A 24446-nucleotide genomic window follows, 5' to 3' on the forward strand; every position below is an offset into this window, starting at 1 on the left:
ATTGGGATGTTCTTTTCCTTCTTTGATCTTCAAGAAATTCTTTTCTGAGAGACATTCCAAAGCCAAAACAAGAGTTCCTTGTCTATCAACACTCAAACACTGCAACTAGTAAACGAAACAAATACATAAACTCTAGTATTTATCCTTGCTTACCGTTACATACATATACTAAAAGATAAAACAAGATGTATAGTCCGAAAAAGACAAAGAACATCTCTCCTCCATCTCCCCAATTACCTGTCCATCTTCACCTCCGCCATCCCAGCTATCGCGACTACTACTATTTTCAGCATGAATTGGACCTTCAGTTCCTTTCTAGTAACGTGACTTCCGTGGGTCAAGGATCAATGTCCCGTCACTCATTCAGTCCCGAATGATAAGTAGTCCGGTCAAGGTCAGCCCGTAATTATTTACTTAATGAATACAGATGTGATCATGAATTTCCTGTCTATTTAATTATAAGAAAGATTATAAAGGTATGCTGTCCATCTCATTTTCTCCATTTTTTCCCCCTCACTCATCTTTTTTTAAAGGTTACTAGTAAACAGGAATTCAATTGTTTGTTTCCTTCCTCATGGGGGCACTCAGTAAAAAAAAGTTCTCACATGGATCCCAGTGTGAACTGCCGGCTTCTAATGTCATTGGCCGTGTTTGTTCCCCATTTGAAAAGATCTCGATGACATATTTGTGTCAGGAAGTAGTGGCGCTCATTGACTAGCATTCAGAAACACAAAAGCCAAGCAGACGGCAGCAGTATTTACATCAGCGGCAACATTTAAAAGCTGAAACAATGTCGTCGCTCGCCATTGCGTGCGTCAACAAAAGCGATGCTACGACAAGACTGAGTTGATTCGCCGCCATAGAACGTGATACGGGAAGAATGGGCTACCGATTACGTTTTGTTTTGGCCTCCAGCTTCACAAACAGACGCGCTAACAAAGTATCCTTTCTCTGCTGTTTCCTTCCACTCTGATTGGACTAATTGGGACTTGTTGACAGCAAATCCCATCCGTACGGGAACAGGCCAATCGCGGCTCTGCATCTGTCATCCCTGGCACACAGGGCTTCCACTCTGCTTAGAAAGGCCTTTGTCTCAGTGACCTGAATGACCTCTGCCTCTTTTTTTTTAATATGAAAAGACTTATTATATGTGGGCAGTCCGGTGGGGAAGCGGTTTGGGCGTCGGCCTCACAGTTCTGGGGTCGAGGGCTCAATCCCAGGTTGGTTTTACATTGTGGAATTGCACAACTCAATTTATGTCATACTGAAACTTCCATAAAATTGCAGTCTGGCCAAATTTGCAACATCAAATGTAGCATTTTTGTTATATTATTCTCACTTAGTCACGTATTAATCCATATGTTCAAGTCTGTATTATTCTTAATGATCTCCATCTGGGAAATAATAATAAAAATTGCTCTTATTATCATTATTGACTATTACTACAGTATGATACATGAACGACCATTAGTACAAACAAACTGGAAACCTATTAGCATTGATTGGCCTTGCCAATGAGTCTTAAAATCACAATGAAAAAAAAGGAATCATCCAACCATGAAAAAATTAAAAGAATTAATATTGTATGTGGACTATTAAAAATATTGTCCAGATAAGTTAAGCATGAATTTTAGGAAGGAAATAGTGAAGGCTGTGGCAAATCAACACTTTTGTTGAAAACATTTAAGTACAATTTTTATGGTCATTATATAGTAATTTATGGTGTTTATTACGGAATATATTATGACTAAGATTCCCCCTAAAAAGCAGAGTTAGGATTTTTCAAGAACCCATTGAAGCATAAATTCCTTTCTACAAGTGTATTTTATTTCCTTTGCTTTGAACTTGTGCAAAGTGACAAGACACAACAGCACCTTTGCTCCGGCAGTTAGTCTGTGACAAATGAGCATGATCGTTAAAGTGCGGCGGGAGCATTTGAGGAAGCCGAGAAGTCCACCCGTAGACTTTGAGAGCAACATGTCTGTCGGCACTAACACCAGACGCTCATATCTTAGGGCTTCACCTGTCTTTAATAGTTCATCCGTGTACTACCTGAAGACTGTCAAGTTCTCAGATTCTATTTGTTAAGATTGATTGGTTTTGTGGGATGAACCAGATTTAAAAAAGTATAAAAATAAATACTGTATTTTCACGACTATACGGCACACTGTATTATAAGGCGCACTGGTCTATTTTGAAGAAAAATTAAGACTTTTAAGTGCGCGGTAATTGCTATTGACTTCCAGGTATGAAGCACTCACTACACAGTCACCTCTAGAGCCAGCCATTGTTGATGTTTTGGATTTTTTTTGTAGAAAATCTTGCAGTGGGGGAGGAGCAATATGATGGAAGATGTTGTAAACTAAAATGGCATCTGCATATTTAACAGTATTGTTTCAGTTCAAGTGTTTTTTTTTAATATCCGGCAGTGGTGGTTTTTCGTGTTTGGTTGTCTGTTTTTTTCCATATATAAGGCGCACTGGATTATAAGACGCACTGTCTATTTTGGAGAAAATTTAAGACTTTTAAGTGCGCCTTATAGTCGTGAAAATACCGTAGTATAATCCCGCCTTGTGTGGTTGTACTTGCTATTCTCTTGTTTGTCCACTCTGACCACGTCTATACAATGGAGTCTTTAACAGGAGCTGTCATCAGACTACACTTGTATGACCACAGTGGGCACTGAGGTTAGCCTAGGTCAGATTATCTCTGTTTGCATGGCATTGAAAGCCATGTCGCTACAGTTAAAGGTGGTTTTGTTATGTTTTCTAAAGGAGTCCGCGGTAGCTTTCAGCTTTGTGTTTACCAACTCGAAGCTCCAAAGCGGCAAGGACGGCCATTTTTATCTGTGGTTTTTAATAAAAAAGTGCTTTGGGGGGGTGGGAGCCTTAGGTAAGGTGTTCAGCGGGTGTCTCCACTTTGCACCTGAGGTTCGAGCAATACAAGACAGTAAGTGCTGACACGTCCATTTGCTCTGGCGGATGAAAAACGAAGGCGAGGCCTTGAATGGCGGCGCTGAATGATGGCGGCAGGTGAATTGTTGTGACAGCGGATACAGTGTATCAACCTATTGCTTTTAAGTGTGTGATTATTCCCAAGCCGCCAGTCAGTTCGTGTTTTCTTACAATTTGGCATAGCACGTGGCCATTACTTTGGAAATAGATACTCTTTGCCTAACCCATTGTGCTTTTTTTCTTCCCTTCTGTGATAATGTAATGTTTATGAGATATTGGACTGTACACATAGTCCTACGCCAGCTGCAGCTATTATTTGATACCTGTAATTAAGCCGTAAGTAAGGCGCTCAAGAGCTTGAAACTGCGGATACAAAAGAGGTAGGGTGACGTGATCAGATAATGTTGAATCAGCTTGTGGTACTCGGTGTTACTGAACAACCGGCGGGCAGGTGTTTTGGAAGAAAAGGGGTTGAAAAAGATACATATGATGGAAAATGGGCCTTGAGAAAAGTGCACAAATGAATCCTATTACTAATATTACAATGTAGTGGCTTCAAGGTCCTATATGCTGTCAATTCTGTTTCAGCATTTAATGTTTGTTTTGATATGGTAAATCAGAATAAAATGGATTAAATCAATTTTCAAGGTTTCAAATATATGTTATCTATTAGTTCTCAATATACAATGTACATATTTTAGCCAAATCAGCAATTTTAGTGGAAAAACTGAATATAACTTAGACGTTCCACAGGTAGAAAGTATCATTTTGTTGTTTTCTGAACCAGTAGATGGCAGTAATGCATAACCGAGTTATTTACCCCATAGAAATGTTTTTATATATATATAAATTTGTGAATTGTGTGATTATCTCAATCAATATTTCATATTTCCAGTTTACTCTGTTTTTTTTATGTATGTATATACTACATTCATAAATTAAATAGATAAGAATTCACTGTTACATAACATAGTCGCCCTCATACTGCCTTTCTTGAAGTGTAAAAATTGTAGTATGGCTGGGTGGGCAAGTTGGGGGGTCTGTCGGGCGAGGTGATAAGAATGGCTAAGCCGTATCTTGAATTTCAAAGGATAAAAAACATGTTGGAGTATGGTAGTAAATATTAACAAGAGGGATTTTACTGTAATCTTTCATTTAGAGTACTATAAGATAAAACCAGGAGTAAATGTTCTGTCTAAAGTTCTCCTTAAAAAGTAGAGAATCCAGAAGTTGCAAAAATTCTGAATCAGTTGTAGATAGTGCACTAATGAACTTAAAGTTGTTTCTGGAAGAAAAAAAATCAAGTTCCCTTTTCAAGTCTATTTTCATGCTAATTTTTTCACTTAAATATTAACAGATAACCCAATTTCTACTCACAATTTTTACAAAAATAAACCATCTTTACAAAATATGAACTACTAAGCCATGTTTTGACAAATGGGCTACTTCAAAATAACCCATTATACAAGAAAGAGCCTTGTAAATAATTGTCCTACTGTAGTTAAAAAGTTAAAACAGGATAAATACACTGAGAAATTTTACTATTATCATCCAGAATATATTAGAACCTCAGCACTAGTCAAGTAAAACAAAGAAATGCCATTTAGATGGGAAATAAGACAATCAGATGGCCTGGCCATCAAAGACACAGTCAAAGAGTCTCTCTAAAAAAAAGACATCCATATAGTTATGGAGTTAAAGGGTGACGATAGGTGATGAGCTGCAGTGAGTGGCTGACATCTGTCTAATATCCACTGAGCCCCCATGCGCTAGTCTTTCCCACTCAGCCAGGCAGAAAATCTCCACTCGTGCCTCGGTGAGACGTGAGCTGCCAAAACCCTGCAGTTGTTCCCCTCCATGAACATGACTTTGAAGCTTTATAAGCCATTGGCCAAGTCCAACTATGGTTTTGGAGCCATTGAGTTGCTGTTTAAAGGAAAGTGAAAAGATCCTATGTCTCCAAATGTTTTGAAGTGAGCAAGGAAATGGTAGATGTTGATTGGTTTTGGGCTGAAAAGTCACAAATGTACTTTAAATGTGAGTAATATTCCGCTCTAGCTTTTGATTATTACTATTGTTTTTAATAATGTGCATTTAGCCATTTACGTCACTGTCAAAATCTTTAAAAAAACAAACTCCTGACAAGTATCTTAAGTCACTGTTACGTACAACAAGAATCGATTCCAATAAATCCGTCTCTTGAGTGAGATAGATTATTCTGGCAAGGTCGTAAAACAAACAGAAAATGAATCTCTTTGGTTCTTTTTTTTTGCTGCTAGTTGACAAAATCTCTCATAGAGGAAATCGAGGCTTCTGACAAGTGTAGTCTTCGAAGATAAATGACTCAAAAGAACCTGAGAAGGGATGTGAAATGTGACACTTTCTGCTAAGAAAAAAAAAACAAATGGATGAGCGTTACTGCTCATAGTATTGTCGGTGTTTTTTGGTAGAGTTATGGAAATAACTGTCTTTGTGATTGTAATGACGTCAAGCATACTTCCAGAAGCAAGAAACCCATGTGGGTTCATGTCACGCTACATGTCAGAATTGAAATGATGTTGCTGGGTAGTCATTCAAGCGGTACTTTGACCTGATGCTGGAAAAGACACTCCGCTTTAGATCTAAAGTGTGTTTTAGTGCGTCTGAAGAACATTGTCGGCTGAGCTTGCCAAAGACTCACGAGCTCCATGAAGTAAGAAGATGGATGTTCATAAGTGTTGAGGTCACGTGTACATTATGAGTTCAGTGCGCCATGATAATATGAGCTGCTTTAAGCTGATATGATATGACATAGAAATAGGGATCTGATGATTAGCTAACAGTTCTGTAAGCAATATAGTTAATGGGCATTATCTTATAGTGTAAGTCAGGTGTCAAAGTGGTGGCCCGGGGGCCAAATCTGGCCCGCCGCATCATTTTGTGGGGCCCGAGAAAGCAAATGAGTGCCGACTTTTTGTTTTAGGATCAAATTAAAATGAAAATATAGATATATATTAAATTTCCTGATTTTCCCCCTTTTAAATCAATAATTGGAATATTTTTTATCATTTTTTTAGGTTTTAGTTCAAAAATAATTTTGTTAAATCTAAAATTATATATTAAAAAAAGCTAAAATAAACATTGTTTTAGATCTATAAAAAAACTGAATATTCAAGGCTTTTAATCCAGTTCGCATGCTCAAATGACGCACCAAGCCACATTTGTCAGTCAGATTCAGGCCAATTTATCAAAGTCAGTGAAATACCATCAGATGGACAGAAAAAGAGCCTCCAGAAAACATATTTTCAGAGCAAAGGTAATTCTGTCAACTTTGACATTTCATCCCCTCCAACACTAATAGACATCCTACCTCCAAGTATGTGGCGAAAATATAAATATCTAGAAAAATACCTTATTCCTTCATTCCAAATTGTGAAACTTTTACCTTCTAATAGCCATGAACTATAACATACTAAAATCTATAATTATTATATAATAAATAAGGTTGCATATGGACTTCCCCCATAGATTCAAATGGTATTTACATTTAAGTGAACATGTTGTACTCTATAGTGTGACTTCTTGGTATTTGCCGTAGTTGGAATGTTTCTTGACTGTAACATGTGCTTCTTGTTTCCGCTTAGCCTCCAAATGACTAGTATTAGTTAACAATGCATGGTGTTTGCTCTAGTTGCGCTGTTCCAAAGGGAGTGATATTTGCAAATTGCTGTTGGAAGGCTATGTGAACACTTTGCTTTTTTTCCACATAGTATATCTACACTGGAAATCTCATTGTTGCAATCACTAATAAAAGAATTGCACCCAAAACGTGAACTAAAAGATAACGATCATGAGAAAACATGAACACATTGCCTGAAAATTGTTATCCATCACAGTGTGTTTATTACGTGGGGCTCCATTTTCAGCTGTTTAGACCTGCATTGCATCACTTTGAAAGGTGTTATTAATATTTTTCCTGGTATAATCATAGCAAAAAATAATAATAATAACACACCAACTTGATTTCCACATAGGCCGGACCATTTTAGATATAATTTTAGATTTTTTTAAATTCGGATTTAGATACGTTGGGACAGATTTGGCCCACGGGCCGCCACTTTGACATATGTGGCCTACAGGTTAGAAATAGGACAATACATTAAAATAAATCATATTGTCAACCCCGTAACAGAACTCAAATAGCTCATTTTTACTTAATTTATCCAAGAGTGAATGGAAAATAAGTTGTGTAGCTTTTAATCCAGTACTTTACATTCCAAATTGGTTGATTTTTTTAAAAATAATAACCAAAATTCCACGAATCCAATTGTATTAAGAACCCATTACATCTTATCCCAGTCTGTGGGGTCCACTGATATGCAAGTGTTGGGACCCCAAGGGCCTTACAGTCTGTTACAGCCTGTGCTATTGTTCACTAGCCCTGACAAATCCAGACAGGTGGAGACATTTCTCCATCCAGCACGCCCCCCCACCCAACCCCCAACACCACAAGACCAAACACTAGATCTGGAAAGGAGAGTAATGGACTTCAACTCTTCATAACTCAGTTCTGCCATTTCTAAAAGCCCTGTTGCTTGGCAACCAAATGTTTTGCTGCTGTTCTGCTATTTTCCCTTTTTTTAAACCACTCCTTCACTGACACTAATGCATGTACAACCAATTCTTAGTGTTCATCACATATAGTGAGTAACTCAAGTCATCAGACAAGTTTTGATTTTGCACATCTGCAATAGGCAGTCATACATGTACTACAATTTTGGTTAAATTCGACATTGAAACATTGTTTTTTTTGCTTTCTCACTCAGTTTTGGACCAAAAATAATATGAAGAGAGATCTTGAGACAAAAAGAGGAAACATGGCAAGCTCACTGCAAATTTCTAACTGCCAAAATGTAGTTTGTAATTATTTTTTTCCATCGAAACGTGATTGTGTGAAAAAAAAATCTGGCAATAGATTAAATCTATAGTAATATTAATCCAACAAAACACATTTTTGGAGATGCCTCACTAATAATGACTCACACGTGTCTAGCGGGAAAATCAAAAGAACCAAGAACTTGAAATCCAATCCCAAAGAACAAACCACAATCTGTCGTCACATAACAACGTCTTCTATTTACTCAGAGGCAAACACAGGTGGGCACATCTAAAAACACCCCTTCCTCATCCTCCTTTCATTTGACATCAAAATGGGAACGACACAAAACAAAAGGTGACAACTGCTTCTTGTTGAGTTGATTTAACGTCACCTAAAATTAATGACAATAGAGGAATGCCTCTACTAGAGTGAGATTCCCACAACTGCGCATCTTTTAGGCATTTTGATTACTTGCATTTTATTCCACACTGGCCCAGTGCCTTAACGGTGGAAGAAATAAGAGGAAGGGGGTTTTAAACGAGGATGGATGAGGTCAGAGGGAAATGGATCCATCCATTAGGGCATAATGAGAGGGAGCAGCTGCCTGTAGCTTGGTCAGACAGTACACAGATGTGAACGAGCCTCTTATATTGACTGAGCTGAGATGCTAAGACGAGACCTTTTGCCTCACTATATCTTTAAAAAGTGTCACTCTACAAACCCGACACTTGTTCTGACCCATTATTGCAAGTGTAATGGCTTGTTTCTCCTTTTTGAGTGAACAAAAAGCTCCAAGAAATACAAGCAGAGGCTAATATTGAATTGACACTCAGACGGTCAACTCCTCTTGGGAGTTTTTCCCACTAGAAAATGTGCAGTGAAGAAACTTAAGCCTTAACAGATCCCCAAAACAGGAATTTTCACTTCTCCTTTCCGAAATCCTGTAATCCCACTGCCTTCAAGTGCGGGTGTGTTGTGTACGTGGGCAAATACAGAGATGGAGAGAGAGTGACTGAAAGAAGGAGGGAGTCAGTCCTAACAAAAGGGAACCCTACTTGGCTTAGGTCTCAGTTAAAGCACTCCACAATCAGACAGTGTCCCTAACACCAAGAAATTGACCCATAAACAGACGTTCTTCTCTTTTGAGAATGACCAAACATAGTATAATTACTGTAAAATAGTCCCAAGCATTTGTTTTTATGTGAATAAACTACCAAGGAAACAAGAATACATATGTGACTAAGCTAAAAAATTCAGAAAATAGCCTTTTTCAACTTGACCTTGTTATGTTTGCAGAGTTCAGAGGTAGTTGCAGTACTCAAATGCCAACCTGTCATTACTATGAGATTTGTCTATAATCTCTGATTACTTAAAACAGGGTGGAGAGGCTTTTATCCTGTCCGTTTATAAAAAAATCAAATTGTTCCGTCAGTTGGGCTTAATGCAGTTAGTTTATACACAGCCGTTTGTTTTCAGAGAAACATGCCTGCATTTGTACCTGATCTTCTTAGCAAGACAAAACTTCAATCAACTCTAGTCTTTAGCTCAGACTTGAGTGTCAACAAAACTTAATATGAACTCTTGTTTTTTTGTGTAGGATTATAGTAGTCTCCTTCTAGGGGATTTATGCATTAGGAAAGTCTATGTCCGTCAAATCAAGAGATAACATGCAATCAACACTTTACATAGACAATTATAGTCCATATCTAATGCCGTAAAAACAGACTGGAAAGACCACCACTAAACATTGATGTACTGTAATGGGCTGTTTGAACTCACTCTGTCTGTATTACTCTTAGTTCATTGGTATTTTGTCTTTACAGTTATTTAATTGTACGGGAGCTCAGAGTTTTCCCCTTGGGCAGAAATGCTGTTCAATTCAAAGACATTCAAGTCTTGGCTCAACAAAAAAGAAGGCCTTCCAGAATCCCTGAGTATATAAATTATAGTTTGATAGGGTTAATTATTGTATTTTATGTCCTTTTGAAGGTTCATGTCTTTTAGCGAATATCCATGGCTTCCATACCAGGTGAATACATATAAGCATAAAAAAATGTGATCTGATTTTGCTGAATGATTGAAAGAATTGGCAGGAAAATGGTGGGGAAACATGTTCACTCGGAAGATAGGCATTTTGATCGGAATACATGTTTCCACTCAAAGTTCTGACAATATCTATCAACACCAGTTAATCAGTTTGCCCAAAATGGCTTTCTAGCAATACTGGCATTACTTTAAGTACCATTAAAAACAGGATTTGCAGAGAAATTCACATCCGTGAGAATCCGTCTTGCAAAATTCAAGAAAGCTCTTCCATGACAAAAGTTGCATCCAATCATACAAATACTTTTGTTGCCTTAACGGTGAAAGTCCACCAATACAGTCTCTAGTGATTGAAAGGGTCACATTCTGTCTATTCGAGAAAGTGAAAGAAAAACAACACAAAATCCTGCCAATAACTAGCCGCAAGCTTCCAAACATTTAAATAAAATAATTGCCACAAAGCCATTATTTTCAATAGTTGCATCTTTGATCATCTTAACCTCTCTCAACACACATCAGAACATTTCAAAGAACTTAATTTTCTTCAATGGGTGCTTGTTGAGGAATGGACTACATTAACCGATTTGTGGGGGTAACTCACCATGTTTTACCTTAACAGTCCAGATGTTAATATAAGTCTGTACAAACTCTTGTCTGTAAGTCCACGCTACAGTGGACAGCAGGTGTGTGGGACATGGAGGACACGGGGATGACAGGCAAAATGAGGAAGAAAGGGGACTGCAGCTGCAATGGATCAACAGGGTCTGTGAATGAAACACAACATAGTGGTCCCATTTACTGTGGTTTTTTGAAAGAACACATTTGTACATTGCATGTCTCTGCATGAGGAACACATTTTAATATCCAAGTGGCTTGCATTTGTGCGCCAATTTCTACAGTACAAAATGAACTGGTCTAGTTTTACGCCATCCCAAAACTACACCATAAAAAGCAAGATTTTATTTGTAATGCCTGATAAATAATGTCTTGGAAACTATTATGTATAGCAGGGATGGGGAACCTTTTTGACGACGAGAGCCATAAACAATTCATATTTTCAAATATTATTCCTTAAGAGCTATACTCAGAATTTAAAAGTAAAAAATACATGAAAATGTGAGCATTTCTTATTCATTTCACCACTTTGAAAGTAAAAAATAAGTCTGAACATTATTTTACTGTTGCTAATCAATGACTATCAATGAGAAAATGCATGTAGAAGAGTCTAAGGAAGAAAAATTATGATTTAAAAAAGCGGAAAGCCATATACACCCATCAAAAAAGCCGCATATGGCTTCTGAGCCATATGTTCATTACCCCTGATGTATAGTGATGTGTAATTCATTTCAAATAACAACTCTGATGTAGTTCATAGTCTCAAATGACAAAAAAAAATGTCTCAATGCAAAAAAATGGTCAAATTAATTCCCACAAAAGAAAGTGGAACTTGATAATAAGAATAAAATATAATAAAAAAATATATGTGCAGATCGTCAACGTCATTTTTCAAAAAATGAAGTCATTAAAACAACGTAGATGCTACCTTCCCTTTATTAAATGCATTAACAACAGTCCCACAAGGTCCTAATATTTTTTGAATAAACTAATTCCATGCATCATTTGTCTTTGTCAGCATGTTAAAAGTATGATAGTTTATCAGTCAGACAAGTGAAAACACATTTTTTTCTTTTTACATTGCCTGAAGCTCTAAGTCTGACCTTCACCCCTCTCGGTCTCACTCACCCTCACCCCTTTTGCCGCCAGGCACCAATGGGTGGGCCTGTAGGAAAACTCATAACTGAATCCCCAAAGCATTGCCCATACCTTTACTAGCTATGTGTGTGAGTGTATTGGGAAGAGGCAACACAATTACATTGTTGAGACACTACTGAAGCAAATAGGAATGAGGTAAATATCAATGGCGGTGGTCTCACATAGCACATTAGTCAACGTCTCCCGTTTGAGCATCAACGTAAAATTCGCCCCAGGGTTCGCACCACTGTCCTCCTCCAAAATCCTTCTTGGGCAAAAAAGTAAAGTAACCCGAGCTGTACATAAATCATTCGAAACATTTGTTACTTTGAGTATTTGTGCCCCTATTCCCTTTTTTTCCATTTTGTCATCTCTCAGAAGCTGCCATGAAATTTTTGTATAATGGACTGCAAAGTTTTTGGGAAAGTGAGACTAATGCTTTTGTTTTTTTGGCATTTGTTATGAAAAATATTGTATGTTTTTTTTAATTGTTATAAATGGTATAGTTGCGTTATAATGCATTATAAAAGTGCTTTTACGGTGGTTTGAAAATCTGCTCTAAGCTAAAATTCATAGTAAAAATCATTTGTTTTCAATAGATACGTATATTTAGGAACAGCATATTTAAAGAGAGATAGTGAATGGGAATCTGCCAAACAGTTTAATTAAATCTACTGAAAGCACAAATCTATTTCAGATGATTTTGAATCCCTTAGTTTGAAACTAAATTAAGAGCGATCCCTAAATTTAACCTTCTTTCTGGATCAATATGGCCTTCTTATGTCATAACCTGTTTGAGTCATCCAACTGAACTCTCCAAAATGGAGTAACATATAGCCTTAGAGAAAATCCAGGTACAATTAAACTGGCTAATGTATAGCTGATGGTGGCAAAACAACACTTGACAAGCGAGGGAAGTGGCTTTCTGGGTCTTTCAATGTGTATTTTGAGCCACACTTTAGGAAGGCATCTATTAACACCAATTGTAACCTTACTGCTTTACAACTTGTCTCCAGCTGTTCGCACCCTGTCACCCCCATTCAGTGGTGCGACACACACATCTTTAACACATTGTTGACTGGAGAAGAAACAGCGCAAATAGCTCTCCACTTATCAAAGGATGAGGGACTGATGCATCTTGTGTCTTTTTTTTCCCAGCAAAAAAAAAATGCTTCTATTCCCCAAGAAAACTGCAGGAAAATGGCTCATCCAAACAATGGCGAGGTCAGGAATCAGTCCTCCCAATTTTCTACATTGTTTTCATTTTCAAAACACTTGCCTAGCATTTTTGCGCATATTTCTTACCATTACCAATTATCAGACTGTAGTACAAGGGTTCAGGAACCTTTTTGACGAATATAGCCACAAACAATTCATATTTTCCAATGTTATTCCTTATGAGCCATACTACGAATTTAAAAGTCAAAATACATACGTGTATAGGAGTGCCTTATCAATTTTTTTTTTGTAATTTCACTACTTTAAAAGTGGAAAAAAATGAATATTTAAAAAAAATATTCTTATGCTGTTGCTAATCAATGACAGGATGCATTCCAGAAGAGTCTACTGCAAAAAAAATGAAGATTAAAGCAATTCTAGTTGTAATATCTCAGTTATGTCATCAGCAGTTTCCATATTTTAGCTCACAGGTTAGCAAAGACCCACATGCACTCACCAAAAGAGCCACATGTGGCTCCGGAGCCATAGATTCCCTACCCCTGCTATAGTACTAGCACAAACTAATTCCACAAACTAATTTTGGGTCATTTTCAATGCCCCAACGTCAACACAAAGAACATTAACGCAAACATATAAATACAGAAATATCAAAAGTAAGAAACAAGGAGGTCTTCATATTTTTCGGAACACCCCGAAATACTTTCGCTCCATTTTCCTATAAGTGTTTATGGGTGAGTGAGCAGAAGGAGAAACAGTATGGTTTCCGCAAATATCCGGGTGGCTCTTGCTGACAGGTGAGGATGTTTTTTATCAACAGGTGTGAGGAAGCCAATGAAGATATGAGGATAGATAGCATAGGCAGGTGTGGGCGAGCGAGCAAGTGAGAAAGAGAATAAGAGGGAACCGCAGACAAGGAGTGTGTCCAACCACAGCCACATTCTAACTTGAAAACATCCTTTCAACACACACTTCTACCTCCCACAGGCAAGCCGCAGGGAGATGGTTGCAACTCCAGCTTCGGTATAATTAGTCAAAGAAATGCCTTTATCGCATGTTTGGCTGCAAACCAAAGTAGCTAATTGATGCGCAAACATGCAATAGACTGGAAATAGAAAATATGAACACTACCATAAATAATATTTAAAATATTCTGTATGAAATTAAGAAATATACTATATATCGGGAACCTTTTTGATGAAGAGAGCCACAACAATCCATATTTTCTAATGTTATTCCTTGGGATCCATATTCCAAATTTAAAAGTCAAAATACATGTAAATGGGTGCCTTTTTTTAATAATTGCGCCACTTTTAAAGTAGAAAAAAACTGAAAACTTTTAAACATTCTTATGCAGTTGCTAATCAATGAGTATGCATTCCAGAAGTCTAATGCAAAAAAAAAAGAATAAAGGAGCTCTAGACATAGTATCTCAGCCCTGTCACCAGCCATTTCCGTATTTTAGCTCACAGGTTAGCAGAGAGCCAGATGAAACTATCAAAAGAGCCGCACGTGATTCCCTAGCCATAGGTTCCCTACCCCTGCTCTAAAGTATGATAAAAGTTGTACATTGCTACAATAGTACTAACAATCTATTAATTCTCCGAAACGTTTATCTTCACAAGGATCGTAGGAGGTGCTGAAACATATACCAGCTATCTAAGGGCACAAGGTAGGGGACACCTTGAATCAGTGGCCAGCCAATCACAGACTACATTGAGACGGACAACCATTCAAGCTCAAATGCATATCTGGGGACAATTTAGTGTCTTCAATCAGCCTACCATGCATGTTTTTGGGATGAAAACTGGTATACCCAAAGAAAACATGCATACAAACTCCACCCAAAGAAGATGAACACTTGACCCCAGAACTCTGAGGTTGACGTACCAAACACTGTGACCCAAAATACTAACTATTCAGTCCAAAACCAGTAAGAACAAAATGTTCAATGACAAAAAAACATGACAAACATCTCATATTTCAAGTGGCAGCCCGGATGAACTAAGACCTGAACAAAACAGGCTTCCTGTTAGTTGTACCAGATGGGCACATTTGTTGCTGTGATGAGTCCAAGCTGGCTTTCATCCAGAAAATGACTGCCATGCCCTCCCTGAAAGAAAGGTCTATCCTCAGAGCATAGGTAGCACAAGAGGTCGGCGACTAAACTGGAAAAGGAAGATAATCCAGGGTTAAAGAGGGTCATGGTGTTGACTGAAACTTCGCACGAGGAGTGGACTTTTTAGATGTAGCATCTTCATTAATAGCTGCACCTGGATCCGAGAGCAACCCTTTGGGAAAACCTCTCATGGTCACCAAGAACGTGGACTGCCAACTGGGCCATTAAATCTGTCTCCAACCTGTCGCCCTATACGTATGCATCCTTCCTCTTTGTTCTGTGCCTTCTTTTGTTCAAAATCACAGTTATTATTCTAGGCAAGACCGGGAAAGGGTGAGGTAGGATTGGGAGTCTAGTGGGATGACTTTTTCTTTTGCTTATTCGGGCCATGCCCAGAGTCCTGATGCATGTTTATATAGTTTCCTTCTTTCTCGTGTTTTTTTTTTTTTCAATTTATTGGAAGTTTTGGATCTGATGTTGCAAAAACTCAAGTTTTTTAGGCATTTTTGAGAATTTTTGGGAAAGCATAAGACCAAAAACTGTTTTTTTATATATTTAAGCAATGCAAAAAGAACTGCTTAATAGTGGGTGGAAGAAAATGTTGGTATAAACGTCTTTTTTCCACAACTTTGAACTTTTTCGATTTTGCATAAGTAGCAAAAATTTATATCCTTGAAACGCTTGTATGTAAACTTTTGAGCAACTTTGAGATTTTTGGGAAAGCATAAGACCACCACTCAAAAACTCGACCTTACCAAAAACAGTTTATTTATTTATTTAAGCAATACAAAAAGAACTTCTTAATAGTAGGTGGAAAAATCCTGGTGTAAACATAATTTTTCCGCAAAACTTTGAACTTTTTTCAATTTTGCATAAGTAGCAAAAATTGATATCCTTGAAACGATTCTATGTAAACTTCAAAGCTTGTCTGGAAGTCATCTTTCTCTTTAGTTCAATATTTATCATATCGTGGAATTCAGCAAAAACATAAGCTATTTTTATACGTTATATTGAATTATTTAATTGGCGCTCCGGTAGGATTGTTTCCTGGAACGCCATATGTGTTTCAGCGTCTGTTTACACCATAGAGGGATACAACTCAGTAATTTAGAACAGCCTAGCTAGGCCTACCAAGGCATCGTGCAGCTGTTTTGCGCACTGACCAGCTTGACTCTGTTATTGTTACTGGTAGCACTACCACATTTAAGTGTGACAGCATACAATTTGTAACAATAAGAGCAAATTAGCTCCATGGCATCGTTGTACGGCCACGTAATTTCTCGGTGAGCATACCACCGAGGCTCTCGAATAGCCAAGCAACGATGCTGTACCCAAAACACACGTGAGTGCCCCAAACACAGTTAGTCTCATATTTCAAGCCTTGTGGTCTCTCCTAAATATATATCGTAGTACACATCGGGCTATGTGTCACTACTGTTTACAGGAAAGTGATTTATGGGGCTTTTTGCAAAGAGAAGGAAAGAGTTTAAGAGAGAAGGTCAAGTCAAAAAACGCTTTTAAATAAGCAGTAAAATGCATTAATGAGGATTTTCATTCATCTTTGACAATAAGGCATGACAATATTGCATTTAGTTTTGCATATTGGTGAAGGCGGCTTCATAATGAAGTTATTTTGTGGATTTTTTAGATAGAAAAACTCAGAAAATATGCATAGTGCATTGCTAATAAAATAGATGATGTCTATGTTCTCATTCTTTTTTTTCATGACACACTGTGTTGGTTAACTGGTAGACTATTTTCACTTATTTTCAAATGTACCTACAGTATATTTGTTGAGGAAATCCTAGCAAATGTGCACATTTGTTCTGTATTGTCAAAACATGGTGACATTTTGAGTGAATATGTCACGAAGGCGGCATGGTGGCACATTGTTGGAAGAGATAAAGGAGAGAGATGATAATCTTTTGCAGAGGGGGGGAAAAAAATCTCAATTCATCGCATCACAGCAAACTGTAATGCTTTAGACGTGACAGATGTAACCTGAGCTTTTTTGTAAATAGAAAGAAATAGAACCAAAAATCTCTCTTAATTTTAGATTAAAGTCATTCTGCAAATGCTGCTTTTAAATGTAAATTTGTTTATCAGGAATGCAAAACATTACATTTTTTGTTTTGTTTTTTTTACTGAATGGGAAAACCATCTAAATTAAAATTATTGTTAGTTAGAAAAATAATCGGATGTTCTTGTTTGTGAAAGACAAAAGCAATTGCTCACTCTAAATTATAATCATTGTGTGATTGTATTCCATTGTGTTGTACCAAACATGCTATCAAGATGCCAATTCGGGTTCCAATAACGCGTTTGATGGAGGTCAACTAGTAAGAGGAGCAATATGAGCCACATGCGCCTTGTTGCAGTCACAAACCACATCAAGAAGAGGAAACTTAGGGTGAGAGAAGGAGCAGGTCAGCAATTCAATCCAGATATGTCCACATTTAAACAATCAGCGGAAAGTGGCCGAGACTCAGATGCCAAGTGACTGACCGACCACCCATAGACACCTTGTGTTCTCATAAAAATATCAGTATATTTAAAATTGAAAAAAAAATGAGCCAAAGAGACTGAACAAACCGTTAGGCTGCTTTCTCAGTAAGATAAACAAATAAAAACAACTCATATCAAACAATGGGTTTACCAACTATAGTGGATTGAAAACGACTTTAAAGGGTCTCTTCTATTGAAGCAAGTTTTTCCAACTCCAATGTACTAATCCCACTGCCTTGATCCACAACTTCACCTCTTCCCACACACACATCCAGTCTTATATCCCAGTAGGAAAGTCCCTCTGTGGCCAAGCATTCCTTTTTAACATGATATGCTTGTGAATCACCCCCAGAGTTGTGTTGCTGCTCCACTAATGAACACAGGACCCACAGACAGAGCTGTCCATGGCTTGCCATGCTCAATGGTTGCATCAGAAAACAGGATCCAGCTGCCCAGCAGCCTGTCATTACAAGAGGGAGAAAGAAAAAAAGAAACCTTCTCAAATGCCTTCTAGTTGCCCCTCAACCCATGTCATCCCCTGACCACATCTCACATGGGTCCATTAGGCCTTGTGCATGCATCCCTTGGTTGGGATCTATCTTGGTAACCTGCCTTCATCTCCAGTTCTGCAGCCTATGTCAAAAAACCCAGTCAATATCACAACCGAAGTGGAATGGCAGTTTATTTTAGTGAGTTTTGATGGATACGTTGTTTGCTTGCATTCACTGTATATTTACAATACAGTCCACCACAGCATATTACATCCATTTTTAGTTTTTTAGTCATTTTTACAAATATAAGATGCTCAAATATACACATTTCCAACTCATGAGTAGTTTTCTCCCCACAAAAAAAACTATGTTTTTAGCTATCAAACTAGATTTAAGGGTAGACTAAATGTATCCAACCATGTCTATATGGAGAAACTGGGATACAAGAGTCGCATAGCATAGCATGGGAAATGGTCCACCAGCTCAGATAGGGACCAATGACATTTTAAGAGGCAGACAAAACATAGCATACACGTAAACCCACGTGTATGCACACATGCCCACCTGATACCAGCATCAGGGTAGAGTGACTATCAGAGGAGCTGAGTGCAAAGTAAACAACAGTCACTGACAATGTACCTCACATGAAACTCGTCTGGGAAGTCGGCTTGTGCGTCTTTGTGAGTGTGTGTACATTAATAGTGTGTTAGCTTCGGGAATGAGTATAAGACGACATTTTTTTGCAGTCAAAGGTACAAATAGATATATTGTTCCTGTTTGTGGGTATATCTGCTTTTGATTTAAAGCCAGCCTTTAAAAAGCACCATCAAACATTGCATAGGAAATGATAACTTAACTCCACCCATTTACAATAAAGGATTTATTTTATTTTTTTTGTGGTGGGCAATGTTTTACAAATAATCCATGGCCAAAATGTTAACAAATACTTCCGTCGGAGTATCCTGTGGTCTGGCAAGAACTTACGAGCTTTTGTTGTGGCCTCGGATATTCAAGACGATTTTCGAGGAGGCCGGGGGGGCATGTGAAAAATGTTTGTTGCCATAAAGCAAGTCCAATTGGTATTAATGGTGTGGCATGCACTTGAGGCCACAGGAAATGTGTGTATGCTTGTGTGTCTGTGCATGCATGTGCATAAGAGAGTGTGTTTGGTTTAAGTCAGTCAGACACACTTGTTTCCCAGAAGGATGGATCTGATGGAGGCCACAGGGCAGGCGGCAGACAGATTCATCAGAGTCATTGGCTTGGGGTGTCCAGTATCCCAGAGTGCAGTGCAGCTGCCAGGCCTGTAGTGGTAGCCATGATGGGCTCCAGGTGGACTGGATGAGATGGGTTTAGGACCCGTGTTTCGTAACGTTAGTCCTATTTTACTTCCATTGTACATACTCCCCAGTATTATTTAAAATGACATGATCCCCCAATATAACTTGCAAATGGGCTGTAATAAATGAGTTGAATTAAGTTAGTACCAAGATAAAAATGGTTGCCCGAAACCAATAGCAGACACACCACAAGCTATTTAGCATTTTAAAATATTATTTCAATCCTTGAAAGTTATTATGCTGGAAATGATAGGGAATAATAAATACAAAATGATGAAAATATTTTTCCACTGACATTTCAACAATGCACAGCTAAAATGTTTGTTTATTTTATTTGTGCATTGTTGAAATGTCAGTGAAAAAAGTATTTTTATAATTTTGTATTTCTTATTTTGTATTTATTATAAAATATTTAACTTTCCAATACATAAATACTTTAAAAAATGTACTGCATAGAATATAATCATATAAGCTACTGAAATTTGTTAAAATAGTTATTTTTATTTTTTTTAAAAACAATGCTGACATCAATAACTTATTTTTTGACTATTGCATCTGAATATAAAAGCCAATCCCGAATCTCTAAAGAAAACCTTACGCACAGACCACACTCTAAATTTCAGATGCAAAACTAAAACAGTAAACTATACAACCAAATCACATTAAACCCTCATAAAAATGAATGAGTGAATAAATACAGCAGAGGTAAACAGATGTGTGTCATGTTTTGAATCGTTAAAATCCGGCATCATTTGAATCACGCTTTCTAGCGTAGTGAAAATAAAGGCGTCTTGACTTAAACCTCAGAATCCCCGCTTGGATTGTAAATCCACTGAAGGCGCTGTGACTTGACCCCTGTGAACCCATGACCAAAAACACATTGGTCATTTATTTCTCAGCAGTCATGTCCAATTCACGCCTTGCTCTTCTAGGAAGAAATCAGCTGCATAGCTCAAATATTTCTGGCTTGGGCAACATGAATCCAAACACAAATTCCCTAAGCGCTAAAATGAAATCTTCAGTTTAAATCCAAGAATCTTGAAAAATCTTTTATAGTCTGAAATACCCTCCCCACAATACAAAGAGTATAGTTACATGGAGTGCTAGAAAAGCCCAAAAAATAACTCAAAAAGCAAGATGGATTTTTGTCTGTCTTTCCTCTGACTTCAGGAAGCTTGTTAAACTCTGAAATTTGTGACAAGTTTGATTTAGAGTTGTTTGGACTAAAATGGCACAAGTTGCTCTCAGCAATCCATCAAATCAACCTGAAGCCTGTTATTTTTTTTCTTCAACTGACATGCATTGTAGAGTTAAAATGTGAAACCTATAAATAAACATACTTTACCTTGCAGACAACTTACAGTGCAAGATCTTCCTAACATAAAAGCTTCTGAGTAGCCATGTACACACAATAGAACAGTCAGATCACCAATAGATGTCCATCAAGGGAATTCCGTAATAAATGTAATAATATTCTGTGTGGGAAATAATCCAATATTTCTTTTCTCTGTCTCTCCCAGAAATCCAACAACATTGCAATGTCAAACCGCAAACATCTTGCAAGGAGTTTGCAACTGGCTTTATATAAACAGTTTTCCTGCAGTAAATGGCATTACTACAAGTATTTTAATGAATAACTCCATATTTAAATCTCCCAAGCAACAAATGCACTGAGCATAATGAGTGCATTGTTTATTAAAGCATGTAAAATGTATGCTATTGACCTAAAATTAATGCAAATAGTGTATAAAAATATTTTTTTAAACCACTAGACCACCACAAGGCATAGTTCAACAACATATATAATTTGTCCAACTTCTTGCACCTCCGCAAAGTATTTTTTTTATAAGAATATTGTTAATGTAAGGTTATGTACGCAAAAAAAGTAGGATAAAGAAAATCTTAGTGTTAAAAAAATACCAAGTCTGACAGTAGTTTCAGGCACACAGCCTCAGATCTACGAAACACATTCATAAATACGTTGCATACTTTTTGACTTTAATTGCATCACTTTGACCTGCAAGTTGATATAAATTTCAACTACAATGACAAACTTGCACCAGATCGACATTCCGTAATTCTTTGATTTATGTCCCAGTGTGGGTTAAAGCTAAAACTGTTCATTTGAGCAGAAAAAAAATGTGTGTACGGATACTTTTGTAAGCGGTTTCCATCATATATGTTGTGTCAGCCTAATTCCTTACCACCGCTTGCAGTCTTTGACTTAGAGTCCGATTCCTGCCTGGCTCATAAATACTGTCATTACAGATGATTTATGCCTAACTGTAAACCAATAAATGAACCTGTTAAAGCAGATTGCAAGTTTTTTTTAAGACAGACAAATTACTGCAATATTATCCAATCAGCTGCTGTAAGATGATGAAACAAACAAGAGTAAAATGTCACTACTTCTGTAATGTAATATTTATATCATTCACAAAATATGTATTCTGGAAGGAAACAAAAGATGTTCCAAAAAAATGAATTATTATCAGCATGGCACTCAACAGATTATCAACTTGTGAGTTTAAATGTGTACAAATGTAAAAATGGAATAATATCATACACCAGAAGAAAAATATGTATCACAACTAATAGAAATAATCAATTGGGGAGGCATTACAGATTTGAAAAATATTATATTTCACTCTTATAATAATAATTGTATAGTTTCTTAGTCAATTCACCTGTGCTGAGACCAAATCTAGGGAAAAATAAATAAAATAAATAAATCAGAATTAGCTCCTAAATTGTCCAAACTCTAGAACCAAATTCAATCTCAAATAAAACAGTTAAACAGTCCTACTGTGCAAATGTCATTCATTGCCTGTTTGACTGGTATATGTAATTATATTCAAATAGAATAGAATTCCGTCAGTTAAACTGGTATGGTCAAAAACCACTGGGAAGAACAATTGCAAACCATAACATGTCAGTATACTAACTGAAATCAAAGTGACTGTGCAATTGCCCCTTAGCGTCAGTATTACGCTGTCAGTAAATCCAGCTCATGTTTTATGGTTGGACTGTTGAACCTGACTAGACATGTTTTACAAGAACTAAAGCTTAGTCATTCTTACATTTATTACGCTACTTTTGCTTTTGTTGTCAGTGTTATTGTCAGATGTCCAAAATGGAACATAAAAAAATCTCAAGCATTTGATTCTTTGTTGGTTATGGTAATTCTCCAGGTGTTTCAAACATGGCAAGACTCTTGGTGCCAGCATCATGCCAGGCCTTTTGTACCATTTTCGGAAATAACTTCAATTTAACACCACTTAAAAATATTCATACAGGAATAGAATTGATTATTAACAGAATATTCAACTTCCATCTTTGTAGAATTTCCACTGAGAGTTCTTACTTAACTTCTACTTAAAAACGATTAAATAAAATTTCACGTTATGTCCATTTAACTGTTCAATCAATTGGCTAGTGCAGACGTGGGCAAACTTTTGGGCCCGGGGGCCACATTGACTTAAAAAATTTGACAGATGGGCCGGGTCAGCACAAGATACAATACAAATAAAAAAGTGCATCCGTTAAAAGTACATATGAAAAGTAAACAGAAAAAAAGGGACTAAAGTATTAACATACATATGACTCATCATTAAGGTGAAAAGTATAAAGTACAAAGTAAAGTAAAAAGGAATGTATTAAGAAATATTAAAATGTCATTTAAAAAACGATAGAGGGTGCTGTAAAACACAAAAAAACAAATACTACTACTGCCACTGGCTTCCGCGTGAAAAAAAAACCATTTCAACAACGTCGCCGGGCCGGATTAAAAGGCCTAGCGGGCCATATGTGGACCGCAGGCCGTAGTTTGCCCATGCCTGGCCTAGTGTGTGCTCACCTTTATTTGAGCTCAGAAAGTTCTAAGCCTAACATTTCTTCTATGGTATTTGTTAGTTTTTCTTGCTCAAAACCCTCCATCATATTTGCAAGCAGTCATCTAAAGCAGCTGTGTAAACAAACATCCTTACTAAATATGATTTCTGATTAAACACGATGAGCAAACATTATACGGTGATGAAGACATTATACAAAGTGTGTACTTTAGGTCAACTTTTAAAAATAGTAGATTCCCTAAACTAAGGAATTGAGAAGGTATCAAAGATGGCACGGCACCCAGCAGGTTAGATACTGGCAACCATCCAAAAGTCATGAGTCACATTTCACAGACAGCAGATGGTGCGATAACTCAGCTCCTTGTTAACTTTGGCAAGAAGTACATTCTCTTGCTGGAACCCATCCCACCCATTCGTCCATGTTCCTCCTATGATACATCCAACACCACCAGAGGCATATCATCATAAAAACGGAGTCATAAATTGCAGGAAAAAAAGTTTACTCGCACGGACAATACCAAGACTGCCAGTTATTTTTAGACTGAGTCAAATAAGAGACCTTTAAACTGTCCTAAACTGTTAACAAGGTTCTCAACACCGAAAGTGATAAACGCAATGACGGCAATCAAATCTTTCACTCCTTTTCTTAAAACGACATTGCCTCTTCTCTTTAGACGGGCAAATTCATCGTCTTGAATAACCATTGTGCTGCAGGCCTATAGGCATTCCAGAAAAGACTACAAATAGCCATTACCACCTGTGTTATAAATCACGCATACAGTGTAGTGTCACCGGCTCGTTTCGTACATTCCAGATGACACTCGTGACTTGGTCTTGAGCAACTTCCTCAATCTATCATTGCTGTCAGAAGAGTAGCCTGGCTTTGTTCAGATTAATTACACTCTTGCCTGTAGGAACTGTCACTCACAGTCGGATGAGGTCCACACGATTGCTATCATGTGAACGAGAATGAATGACTGCAACGTCGTTAGTCGACTTAGCAAATATTCCAATAAACATTAAGACAAAGATACGGCAATGAAACCAGAAAATCATTTTCTGTCCTCAGGCGAATCTTCAAATTTCCAGAAAAAAAGGGAGCCGTTGTTTATAAAGTGAGATATGAAACAAATACATTTCCTCTTAAGACCAGGGTTGGGCAAACTTTTCGGCCCGGGGGCCATATTGACTTTTTAAATTTGACAGATGGGCCGGGTCAAAAGAAGACACGATACATATAAAAAAGTGCATCCGTTAACAGTACATATGAAACTTAAACAGAAAAAAAGGACTAAAGTATTAACATACTCATCACTCATTATTAAAGTAAAAAGTATAAAGTACTAAGTCAAGTAAA

At 37.3% G+C, this 24446-nt stretch overlaps 1 protein-coding gene across 2 annotated transcripts in view; it reads right to left on the reverse strand.

Annotated features, from left to right (window-relative positions):
* Positions 1–24446, reverse strand: part of LOC144215582 (semaphorin-4C-like) — a 221232-nt gene that overhangs the window by 178700 nt on the left and 18086 nt on the right. For both annotated transcript variants that reach the window (XM_077744620.1, XM_077744619.1), the window contains exon 2: positions 10457–10619. The gene's annotated coding sequence lies outside the window, so the exon portion shown is untranslated. The remainder of the gene's footprint in view (positions 1–10456; positions 10620–24446) is intronic.

Source organism: Stigmatopora nigra, chromosome 22 (genome assembly GCF_051989575.1).
Source record: "Stigmatopora nigra isolate UIUO_SnigA chromosome 22, RoL_Snig_1.1, whole genome shotgun sequence".
Taxonomy (NCBI): Eukaryota; Metazoa; Chordata; class Actinopteri; order Syngnathiformes; family Syngnathidae; genus Stigmatopora; species Stigmatopora nigra.